This window comes from Lates calcarifer, linkage group LG8 (assembly GCF_001640805.2).
Source record: "Lates calcarifer isolate ASB-BC8 linkage group LG8, TLL_Latcal_v3, whole genome shotgun sequence".
In the NCBI taxonomy this organism is placed as follows: Eukaryota; Metazoa; Chordata; class Actinopteri; family Centropomidae; genus Lates; species Lates calcarifer.
In genome coordinates, this window is record NC_066840.1 from 15,183,915 (window position 1) to 15,195,015 (window position 11,101).

The 11,101-nt window shown below is 38.9% G+C and overlaps 1 protein-coding gene across 1 annotated transcript in view; it reads right to left on the minus strand.

Moving 5' to 3' along the window:
- The window catches only part of mrpl11 (mitochondrial ribosomal protein L11), a 39,712-nt gene extending 28,888 nt beyond the window's left edge, over positions 1–10,824 (minus strand). Inside the window, exon 1 of the mRNA XM_018660400.2 lies at positions 10,694–10,824. The gene's annotated coding sequence lies outside the window, so the exon portion shown is untranslated. The remainder of the gene's footprint in view (positions 1–10,693) is intronic.
- Between the last annotated feature and the right edge of the window lie 277 nt (positions 10,825–11,101).

An 11,101-nucleotide genomic window follows, 5' to 3' on the forward strand; every position in this document is an offset into this window, starting at 1 on the left:
CTAATGTGTTCAGCTACTTCATTTTAGAGAAATCCCGTTGCAGTTCAGATCAATTTCAAAGCCGGTTAGAAAATGCAAAGACCAGTGTGCATTAAATCTGGAGTAAGAAAAAAATCCACTTCTGTTATCAAACAGTGACACAAAACCTCATGAATCCTTAACGCGCAAGCAGGGGGTTGCAACAAAAAATAAATAATAAACCAATATAATGACATACTGTACGCCCAGAGAGATTTAACTGGAATTTTGTGACTGCGAAAGAAAAACAATTAGGGACAGCATCAAATGTTGGGTTTAATTCCAATTTGGGGCAGAGGGAATAACAGTTCTGAGAGTGGGGAAATGACAACGTCATGCTTTAATGCACCGCAACTCCAATCTGTTGGAGTATGAATAATAAAACCGCAGTTCCCTCGCAAAATGAAATCACTCATCACACGAGGCCAAGCCGTGAACACTGAAGAAGAATTGACCTACATAAGGCATCACAACTGCACTGACAGTACGGTTCACGCAGCAGAATTTATATTAGATTCAAGGAATAAAACAGCAACTGTGCGGTGGCGGAAACATGGTTCAAGGCTGTACAATAAGCCCCAATCAGAGCTGGGTTAATGTTTTGCTGTGAATAATCAAATCAAAGCTGCAGTAATTTGGAAGGAACAGAGACAATTTTGAGCTGCTCTTTAGGCTGAATATTACATTCCTACGGCAATTACTGGCAACAGCGTCGTCGATAACAAGGAGTACACAGAAAGAGCAATTTGTTTGGGCCGTGTGGAGTTTGAGCGTAAAAGCACTTTGTTAAAACATGCTTGATAAATGACATGCCACAAAGCCAGAATTTAAATTACTGGCTAATAAGGGAAGGTGAGGTGAGCTATTATAGAGCGAAAACCACCACAAAGGTTGGACAATTTCTCCAAATTACTATTGCAGCACACAATGTCATTCCTGATCTCGACATTTCAAGTTACACCAATTTCCTATCCTTACTATTATTCCCTTAGGATTTGCCACCAAGTTTCTGGTTATTAACCTGTGCGATTTGGTTAATAAATCAGGTATGACCACCAAAATCCAAGCAGCCGTTTCTTGGCCTGTCTAGGAAATCTGGAAGTTTTCAAGCTCTCCTGCTGCCTGTCAAACAAACTATCATGGATGGAAACACAACACCTCTGACAGAGGTAAACACGTCAATAAAACTGAGCACACGGGAGAAAAGCTGGGAAGGAAAAAAAAAAAAATCCCACCTGTCATGATAATGTGCGGGTCCACATAAACTGTTGTGGAAGAGATAATCTGAAATTAGACTCCCCGTGTAAAAACTCATTACATTTTTATCACCCATTCATTATAATGTGTCTGAAATTTCTGAGGCTTTTCACAGAGCAGTAACAGCAGCTTCTGTGGTGTGTTTCAGCATAATTAAAACTGACTGCACTTCAAGGATAAAGCTGACTTTGATTAAAGAAATTAATCAGTTTGCTATTAAAAATGTGGGTTTAATTGCACTGGTGAAGCCTACTGCTGTTTGTTGTTTAGGCTATTAGGTTCTCTTTAGTCTTCATTAAGGAGCAAAACAGTAGCCGACATCAATGAAGCCTCTACATATGTTATTTACTTGCAAGTCAAGGTTACAGATATTGATCTTCTATAAAAATGACATTCTTGAAAGAAATGAAAGAAGCTGTCTTTACACGATCGCTTTGGTTTGAAAGGCCCAGACCTTCCTTAATATGAATGATACTGACATTGTATCAGCCAAGATGAAATCAGGTCTTCTCCTCTTTACGTCTTTCATATCATTTTTTACTGCAGTATGATGAAATAAAAAGCTGAATACTAATTGATTTCTCAGTGGGATCAGGCTTTGTACCTGCAAGAACGCAGAATCAAGTCTGATTAAATAACCTTTGTTACACGTTATCTGCTTTCTCGTCTTCATCTCTGCTAAATTAAAACTGCACAAGAGGAGAAAACAGTAAAATATTTTCTGATAATACTGATTCTGTTTTTCATGAAATAAAGAACAAATAGTTAATATCTTATCAAAGAAACACTCTGACAAAGATTCATTTGAGTGTAAATGCAGTGTTAACCTGTTAACTGTGCTTTTTTTTCACATGTTATTTCTATCAGAGTAGTTTTATGTGGTTAGTTTATGTTTCTCCACAGCTACTCCCTCTTCCCATCCTGTATGGGTGTGGAAACTCAAGCCCGCCAGACTACAGCCAGTGCTGCTGATTTGTGTGTGCCAAGTTTTCATACTAACACAGGTTCTTGTTATTTTAGGCTCTCGGATGTCAGAAAGTGGAAAAAGTTGCCTTAGTACATCGCAAAAAAAGCGAAAATTTGGATGTAAACCTATCATCATAGTTATAACTGTTTTGTATGTATAATTTTTAACTATGCAAATGGTGCAGCTCTAGACTGGAACATTTCAACAGCTATTGGATGAGTTGCTCTGAAATTGCGTACAGATATTAATGGTGCCCAGATGATGAATCCTAATGACTCTGAAGACCTCCTCTGACTTTTCCTGAGGTTGACATTGTGGTTTGAGTGAAATGTCTCAACAACTGTTGGATGAATTTCAGATTCATCCAACTCTAGTGATCCCTGGACTTCTCCTCTTGAGCCACGAGGAGGTCAGAATTGTACTTATTATATGAAATATCTTTACATCTACCAGATGGTCTGGCACAAAACTTTGTACAGACATTCACTACAATCCTAATGACTCGGGTGACTTTACATCTAGCGCCACCATCAGGTTGACATTTGCAGTTTTGGGTGAAATGTCTTCACGGCTACAGTTATGTATTGAAATGTATTGGTAGAGACATTCATGCTCTCCACACAATGAATTGTAATAACCCTACAGTCTCACAGAGCTGTTAGCATGGCTGAAACTTCTGATTTTAACATTTTGACAAAGCAAGCCAATATGAAAATATGAAATGGTATAGGTTTTTCAACCATCAGAGATTCTGTCAGACCATTTATACCAAGGTAGTTGGTATGCCTTTATTTCCAGGTGTATTTAGCCACAGTGGGCAATGCTACAAATCAAATCAAACATATGCTGAGATGGGATTTTCAATATATATTTCTTGGAGACATTTCCTTTTTTCTCAAAGATTTAACAGCACAGAGGATGGGAAATGAGGGAATAACATGCAGCAAAGGTCCCTCTCCAAACTCGTGTTTCAGTCACAATATATGGTTTTAACCACTGTGCCAACAAACTGCCCTGTGATAGAGGATTTTATGCACGTACGTCACCCACCCCTATTTTAAAAACAGGTCCAGCTCTCCTTTCTAATTTTTTCTTTACTTACTATCCTCCTGTTCTGTGTGTTGTGATAACAGTATTTACAGCTTAGTTGATAACTCCCAGCCCTAATTGGGATGATTTAGGTTGATATAATAAATTTATTTGAGCGAGCTTCTATCCTGGGTTAGATTTGAAATGTGTGATCCATTACTTGATACACATTTCTTGTCCTGAGGGTTTAATTTTGTGATAATCTGATAAGAGTTGGCGTATTCTTATTCCAGTCTCATCACTCAGTCTTAACAGTAAAACCCATTCTGCTTCCATCTCTTCAAACAGATAAAACCTGTCAGAATCCATTTCCAAACACAAACCATGATTAGTATTCTTTGAAATTACGAGGTAAAGGGACCGAATTCGTTCTTATCTTCCACTGACACTTAAACCAGCTCTGACAATCGGTTTTATTCAACTCTTAGTTTGGCAGTCCATCTAGTGGTAGCACTCACCTTTACATTTGATATGAGACATTAAGATGGGAGATTAACACAATAAAAGTCAACAGAAGACTTCAGTCCCAAGTGTGTGACTTCTAAGATGGTCTCCATCTCTGCTACGCAACCCTGCCGCCAAACAATTTAAGATTAGCATGAAGGAAAGGCCCTGGAGACAAGCTGAACTCACTGGATATTCATGGAAAAAGAGAACACGCATATTAAAACTATAATAGCAATTTCATGTTTCTGCTCATCTTTGCAGAAAAGTTTGAATACTATTAGAGCAACAACACATGACTGGTGTCCTTGAATATAAAATATGACTAAATCTCTGTTAACAGCATGAAAAACCGCACAGGAAGGACCTTCACTGACAGCAGGGAACTCTGGGATGAAGTATTTGTTTAGATGGGCACCATGTTATGAATTAGTAGCTGCAGATTAACTGTAATCGATGAGCCTAATGCAGTGACCAAACAGAACAAATGTACTGGGCTGTGATCATTCACTGAGCCACACCAGGGACGCTCCCGATAAGATTAAGAGATAACGTCAGATATAAAGTTATAGAGAGCCAGTTATACGCCAATGCTGTTCCACTACATTAGTATTCATCCCATCAAACTCCGGCCCTGGAGCTATTGATTGCTGAATGCCAAGTGCTAAAGGCCAGTCAAATAAAACGAAGAACTCAAGAATGATCCCACAAGACTGAAACAGGGAACTCGAATGACCTGGATCGACCTAGATCTGAAACCTGCTGGGCTCATCTCTGCTTATGTGTTCATTTCAGAAATAAACAACTCATCACTTCCACAATTTGGGCAACTACAACTACTTAAAACTACAAAACAAGCAGAGAGCAGCGAGAACGGCTTCATATCAAATTTTCAGAGCGCAGTTATCTTGGAAAAACATATTCTGATTAACCTATTACCGCTTTAAATTCATCTTATGTTTAACTGATATTTTTACACAGTAGATATAAGTTTAATCTCTGCCAAAATATTAATCAAAACTGGAGGGTGGATGTTTTCAGTGGTCAGTGTGTTTTACAGTCCAAAAGGATCATCACACAATGCCTCGTGTCCATCTTCACATGCTGAAAGCTCAGTTGACTTCCATCTGCCATTATTGGTGTCTAAAATAGCTGCTTACACCTAAGGTATATCATAAGAAACATTTTCATCAAGGATCTGGTGAGTTTGTTTTCACCCAGGACCTACTGGTTCATGTCATGGATTTTCTTGACAAACTTCATGTGAAAAATTCTAGGACCTCACAAAGTCTCATAACTCTACTCTCAACTACGTTTCAGTTATTAATTTTTGAAGTTTGGCCCCTGGACCTAAATTTCATCATTTTTGAAATTCTTTGTGTATTTGAAGCCTTGCCAATTCATTATTTTCACTGGATTGGGTTGAAATTTTTTACTGGACATCCAAGGAACCCTGAGGATAATTTGCAACATGTATTCACATGTAAACAGTTGTTGCTGAATGTTTAACAGTAAATTATTTTCAAAAAATTAACATCTCTGCTAGTTTTCACTTTATTGCATCCAAATTTTTATTCTGTGTAGTATTAATATGGTTCTACAACATCAAGAAGTTACGTGGTCCAGCATAAAAAATTGAGTGCCACACATCTTGCCAAATACACTGCAGCTTCCAGGCTGAAAAACCCACTTTGCAAGGTATGTGATTTGGAAAGGTCCCTGAATTTAACAGAAATTTTTACAAGAATTCTTTGGAGAAAATCCACGACGTGAACTGATTTCTGGTTGAATGGAATGGAAAGACACCTTTTTTTTTTAAAGAATTGTCATCAAAATGTGTACCAAACAGGACATTTTACAGCTGAAAAATAAACACTCCCTGCAATTCTGGTTACTTAATGGCCGATATCTGATTTATGTTGGCTGGCAGTGGTGGCCTAAAGGCTCGAGATACAGGCTTGTGACTGGAAAGTCTCTGGTAGGATCTTTGGATCTTCAGTTTGTAAGGTGAGAGAGCAGTGTTTCCCTACTCTCACCACAAACCTGAGGTGCCTTTAAGCAACGTCTTTAACCCCAGACTGCCCAGTGGGCGGCAGATCAGACTGTTCTGCTGGGCAGCCTCTAGTCCTGAAAGTGTTCAACCGTGGATTATAAACAGGGTTTCTCAGCAATGCTTCACTGGTTAAATAAATGATATGCTGGTCAATCTTCAGTGCCTGTCATAACACTGAATGGCCAAAAATAGATGGATGCCCCTGGCTAACTGCTTTAGTATACTTTTGGTTTGGGGATACTTTTCCTGGTTTGGACTTGGCACCTTAGTTCTGATGTTCCAAAGAAAATCCTTAAACTGTCAGTAGGCTTTGTTATAAATGCCTGAAAATGGTTGAAAAGCTTCAGAAACCACCTCTCCACACATCTTTCTTTCTTTCACATTGTGATAGAGCAGTCTGTGTCTAAATATTTCTGTAATTTTCTGAAACCAACAATCCAATCTTCACACCCACCTCACACTGTGATTGGTCAGCTGTGTGGACATGAGAAAGGATCCATAATTTTAACTTCTCTGTCAGTTTTCATGTGAACAGTTGAGTGCAACAATATGAATGCCTTCCAGCAGAGACCCTCACACAGTTAATCCCATATTTAAACAATATTTCAATATTCAAACAATGCCTCCCCCATCTCTGGCCCATTGTCCACTACACCTTCCAGGCTTGCTGTGTGGAGCAGTTACAGACACTTTAGATTTCCATCATGTTCAGACAGCACCACTTCTTCTCTAGTATAACCTGGCCTCAATGGTACAACACTGGAGCTGCCACTACCATCATCCATCAACAGAAGTCTTTAAAATTTTATAAAGTAGCGAAACATGTCTGCAACAATTTCCAAGATGATGTCTTCAAATTGCTTGTTTTGTCAAAAACCCACAGATATAAAACTGAAGAGAAGAAAAATGTATAATGCAAGACAAGAAGCAACAGAAAAGCCTCACATTTGAGAGGCTGGACCCATCAAATGTTTGGCATTTTTTCTTGAAAAATTATCAGAATAGCTAAGGATTAATTTTCTGTCAATCGACTTATTGATTAATAAATAGAAAAATCTATTCTCTGCACATTTTAAATCCCTAAAATATTCATCATATCATTTCTTATTTCAGTCTTCACATAACAAAACCTCAACTGATTGCTGCCTACAGTTCTTGGTAGCGAATACATCATATACTTATACACACTGGCCATATATTTGTGCGCTTATAATGTGAACAAACATCTAACATCATCGTCTTATTTCCAGTTATGGGAAATAATAGCGCACAATTATATTTTTAGGCAGCAGTGTTCGTCCAACAGTTTGGATTTCCTGCACAGAGCCCTGACCTCCACCACATCCATCATCTTTGTTATGAACTCGGGTGCCAACTGCGAGCTTGGCCTTGTTACCCAACATCGCTGACCAACCTCACTAATGCTCCTTACTAATCTCTGCAACCAGGCTCTAAAATCCTGTGAAAAGTCTTCACAGAGGAGTGCATGCCAAATATAAATGTCTGTGGTCTTGAAATGAGATGTTTAGCAACAGTTATATATGGCTGTGATGTTTGGTGTGTCCGCAGAGCGTACTCACTTGTTTCCCTGTTGTTAAGCAGCCACTGTGCAAAAATAAGACAGTGACTAAGAGCAGCAGCCATGTGCAGTACTGTTCTATTGCTATTGTGTCCATACATGCCCATCAGAGCAGCTAAGGTTCACACTGAGACCTTGTACTTGAATAGTGATGACTCCCAGTCCAAACACCCTGCATGTATTATCTCTGTTGCCGGTGATCAAATCCCAGGGAGGCCATTTTCTTTACCGTCTCCACTGAATTACATTTCCCTCTCCCCATCACGTTTGAATGGCAAGACAGAATGTGTTAAAAAACTGCATGTGCTTGGAATAAATCTAAAAAAGCAACAAACAGCAACAATGAGGCATCGCCAGCAGAGAAGGTACTTGAGAAATATTGCGAAGGGAAAACAGCACTCAGTTCAGATCATCTTCTGATATATTTTGCAGGCAGGCGGTGTGTTTTATATTCTGTGGCTACATAGTTGTCACTCTTCTTCTAGTATAAGAGCACAAAAAAAGAAAAACCACTGACTGGTGTGGCACGAAACAGGCTAAAGTTACATTAAAAGCTCAACTGTAATTTCTGATTCTCAACAGGACAGTAAGTTTTAAATCTGGATTTGTAATTTGTATGGCCTGGATGCACAAAAAGACATTTTCAGAGCCCATAACATCATCAAACATCTTAATGTTGTGGATGATATTCAAGCAATGAGTAGAGGGGAAGAGGAAGAAAAGGCGATGCAGTCATAGAAAATGATTACACATACACGCACATGCAGGAGAAGCATCACAGCCATCTTGAGGAGACGTGGATGCACAAGGCTCTGACATTACAAAATTCAGTCTTCAGAATTACAGCTCAGAAACGGTGAGCCAAGTGTGACGGCAGCCAAAATGTGACAGTAAACACTCTGAACTCTGGAGCCATCTGCCCCCCTCCTGCTGCAGCTGGACCTCATATTCAGAAAATTGGGGAAAGTGTGATTAATATATAACAGAGTGGATGAGGGCCAGTGAACTTGGAAATGGACACCGGAATTAACAGGGGTCAAACCTGAATCCCTCCAGCTATAAGAAATCTACAAATCAGATCTCGATTTTGCAGCAAAAGGACACGCAGCAAGGAAATGACTCAGCTATTTTACAGCGCTATGAGCTGGAAATCCTTTGTCACAGACCAAGGAGGCAAAGATCTGATCCGCTGTATCAGCCACACAAGACCAGTCCACATGATGTAAAATTAAATATGGTCTCTTCATTCATGTCAACATAAAAGTCAGTATTTCCATAATCAGTTACATTCATTAAGCACAGACGCCAACACTGTTTTTTTAACCAATCCAGCAATCCCCGGCCTTATGTTACCTCAGATAAATAAAAAAAAAAAGATCCCAGTGAGTTTGGATCTGTAATTGGTATCAGCAGATACCCTGAGCTGAAATAAGAGTAGATATTAGGAGAGAAATAGACCTGTGGTTCCCCTCAGCTGCACAAGATACTGTTTATTCTTCTGACATTTTCTCATTCTTTCTCTCTTGTGAAAGATCACTACGATTACTAAAATGAAATAGTCAGTGATTGTGAAATAATACACTCACTGCTCACAAATCAGAGACATGCATCCTGTGATTAGGGGTCACGAGCAAAAATAAACGGAACAATTTGAATATGTCTTGACGAGCTTTTCATGAGGTTCCATGACAAAAGTTCTCTCTTTCCTGCTCCTATCATTTGTTGATTTGGATGTTCAGATTCACACAAACATCAAACACATTTGAAATTAAATCTGTGTTGTCCTCATTGAGAAGCTATTTATCCTTGATTGTAGGTTGTTGTTAGTGGTTATACAAATAACCCTAGCACCAGGATCTCTGGTTAAGACTCACTGCTGCCGTCTTTACCAAAGTTTTATACTGGCACATAAATTTTGTTTTAGTAACGCCCAACATTTGCTGGTGATTTTTGTTTGTTTGTCTGTTTTATATCACTTAAACTGAATATTTTTGGGTTTTGGACTGCTGGTCAGACAAAACAAGATATTTACAGATGTCACCTTGGACCATGGGAAATTATAAGAGGCTTTTTTTTCCCACAATATTCTGTTCATTTTAGAGACAACACTATCAATCAAAAACCAAGAAGGTAAAATAGCTGCAGCCCAACAGTTATGTAGCTAATAACATCACTCATTGCTGAAGTGCACTGCAACAACTGCTTGAACGAAGCCATGGTTAATGTCATTAGTTCCAGCTGTGACAAGTTAAAATGTCTGATATGAAAAATGTCTGTGAATTTGAGTCATTTGGAAAAGAACAGGAAACCAGAACGCCCTGATGCTGGTAAGACTATCAAGCTTCAGGTTAGTGAGTAGAAATAGTTACAACTACAGTACAACAAGGACAGACTTTCTCCCCGTCTGCTGCAACTCATTAAATAAACATGTTGTACATGTCATACAGAGCAGCTTATCTGGCTCAATTAATTCATGAGTCGATCTCCAGGAAGTAAATCAGTAAATCATTTACATTGTCTTAAAAGTGATATGATAGTAAACCTACTGTGGAAAGTAGTTTTTTTTTTTTTTTAAACTGTCTTCTGACATTTAATGGACCAGATGATTAGCTGCCAGAAAATCATGTATTCATGCAGGAACTCTTTGCTCTTAATAAGATGAAATGGTTTTCTGGGCCTTTAACTTGTATTTTCAAATTGCATGAACAGATATGTGAACAGAAACATGCAGTTCATGATCTATATGATGGTATAAATACTCATAGCTCCGTTTGCTACTAGTTTCCCAGTAAAGTTGCCAATTGGCAAAGAAAAAAACAACTAATTAATATAACAGAGAAAAGTTGGGAACCACAGATTTAAATCACTCACTCATTCACACACACGACTGCAGTGTGCTCCTAATAATCACACTGCAGATCAGTGGGTGTCAGTTTGACTTTGTCTTCAAGTTGAGTCTCAATTCAGAGCTTTTTATGGTTTGTTACAGACTATTTCTCCTGGGGGTAGGTTTAGGCCATCAAACCATGTGATGAAGAACATTTGAAAAACGATACAACGTGAGAGCAACATAGGTTTATCTTTAAAACACTTATTTAAACAGGGATGCGTCTTTAAAACTGAACGTGACGCAAACCAGCAACACTTTGTATCCACAGCGCTTACAGTCACATGGAGCTGCGATAAGCTACAGACACGATAACTCCGCGAACACACCGTTTATATCAAGACAAACAGGATCGTGTTAAACCCCAAAGAAACGACATGAACCTCGGTGTTAGCTTACCTGTTACTTGTCCTGTCCCCTCACGCTGTTAGCAGCATCCTTCAGGGCGCAGACATGTTGGATAACTGAACACAGCGGATTGTTTGCTGCCGTTTATCTTAGATCTGCCACCTGCTGGACTGGAGGAGCAGCTGCAACATCAGGTCGTAAAACCATGAGCTGATGTCTTGCTCAAGGACACTTCAGTAACTTTATTCTACCATTTAAACCTAGCTGGACCAACTCTAGTGGAAGAATAACGTTGTACATTTACCCAGTACTGTAGCCTAGTTAAATTATATTTCAATTTTACGCTACTTTAAACCTCTCCTCCACTACTATTAGTAAGTACTGAGATTTTACTCCATTACATTTATTTTACATATTTGGTTACTTTGCACAGTCAGATCAAAACACAAATACAACTTT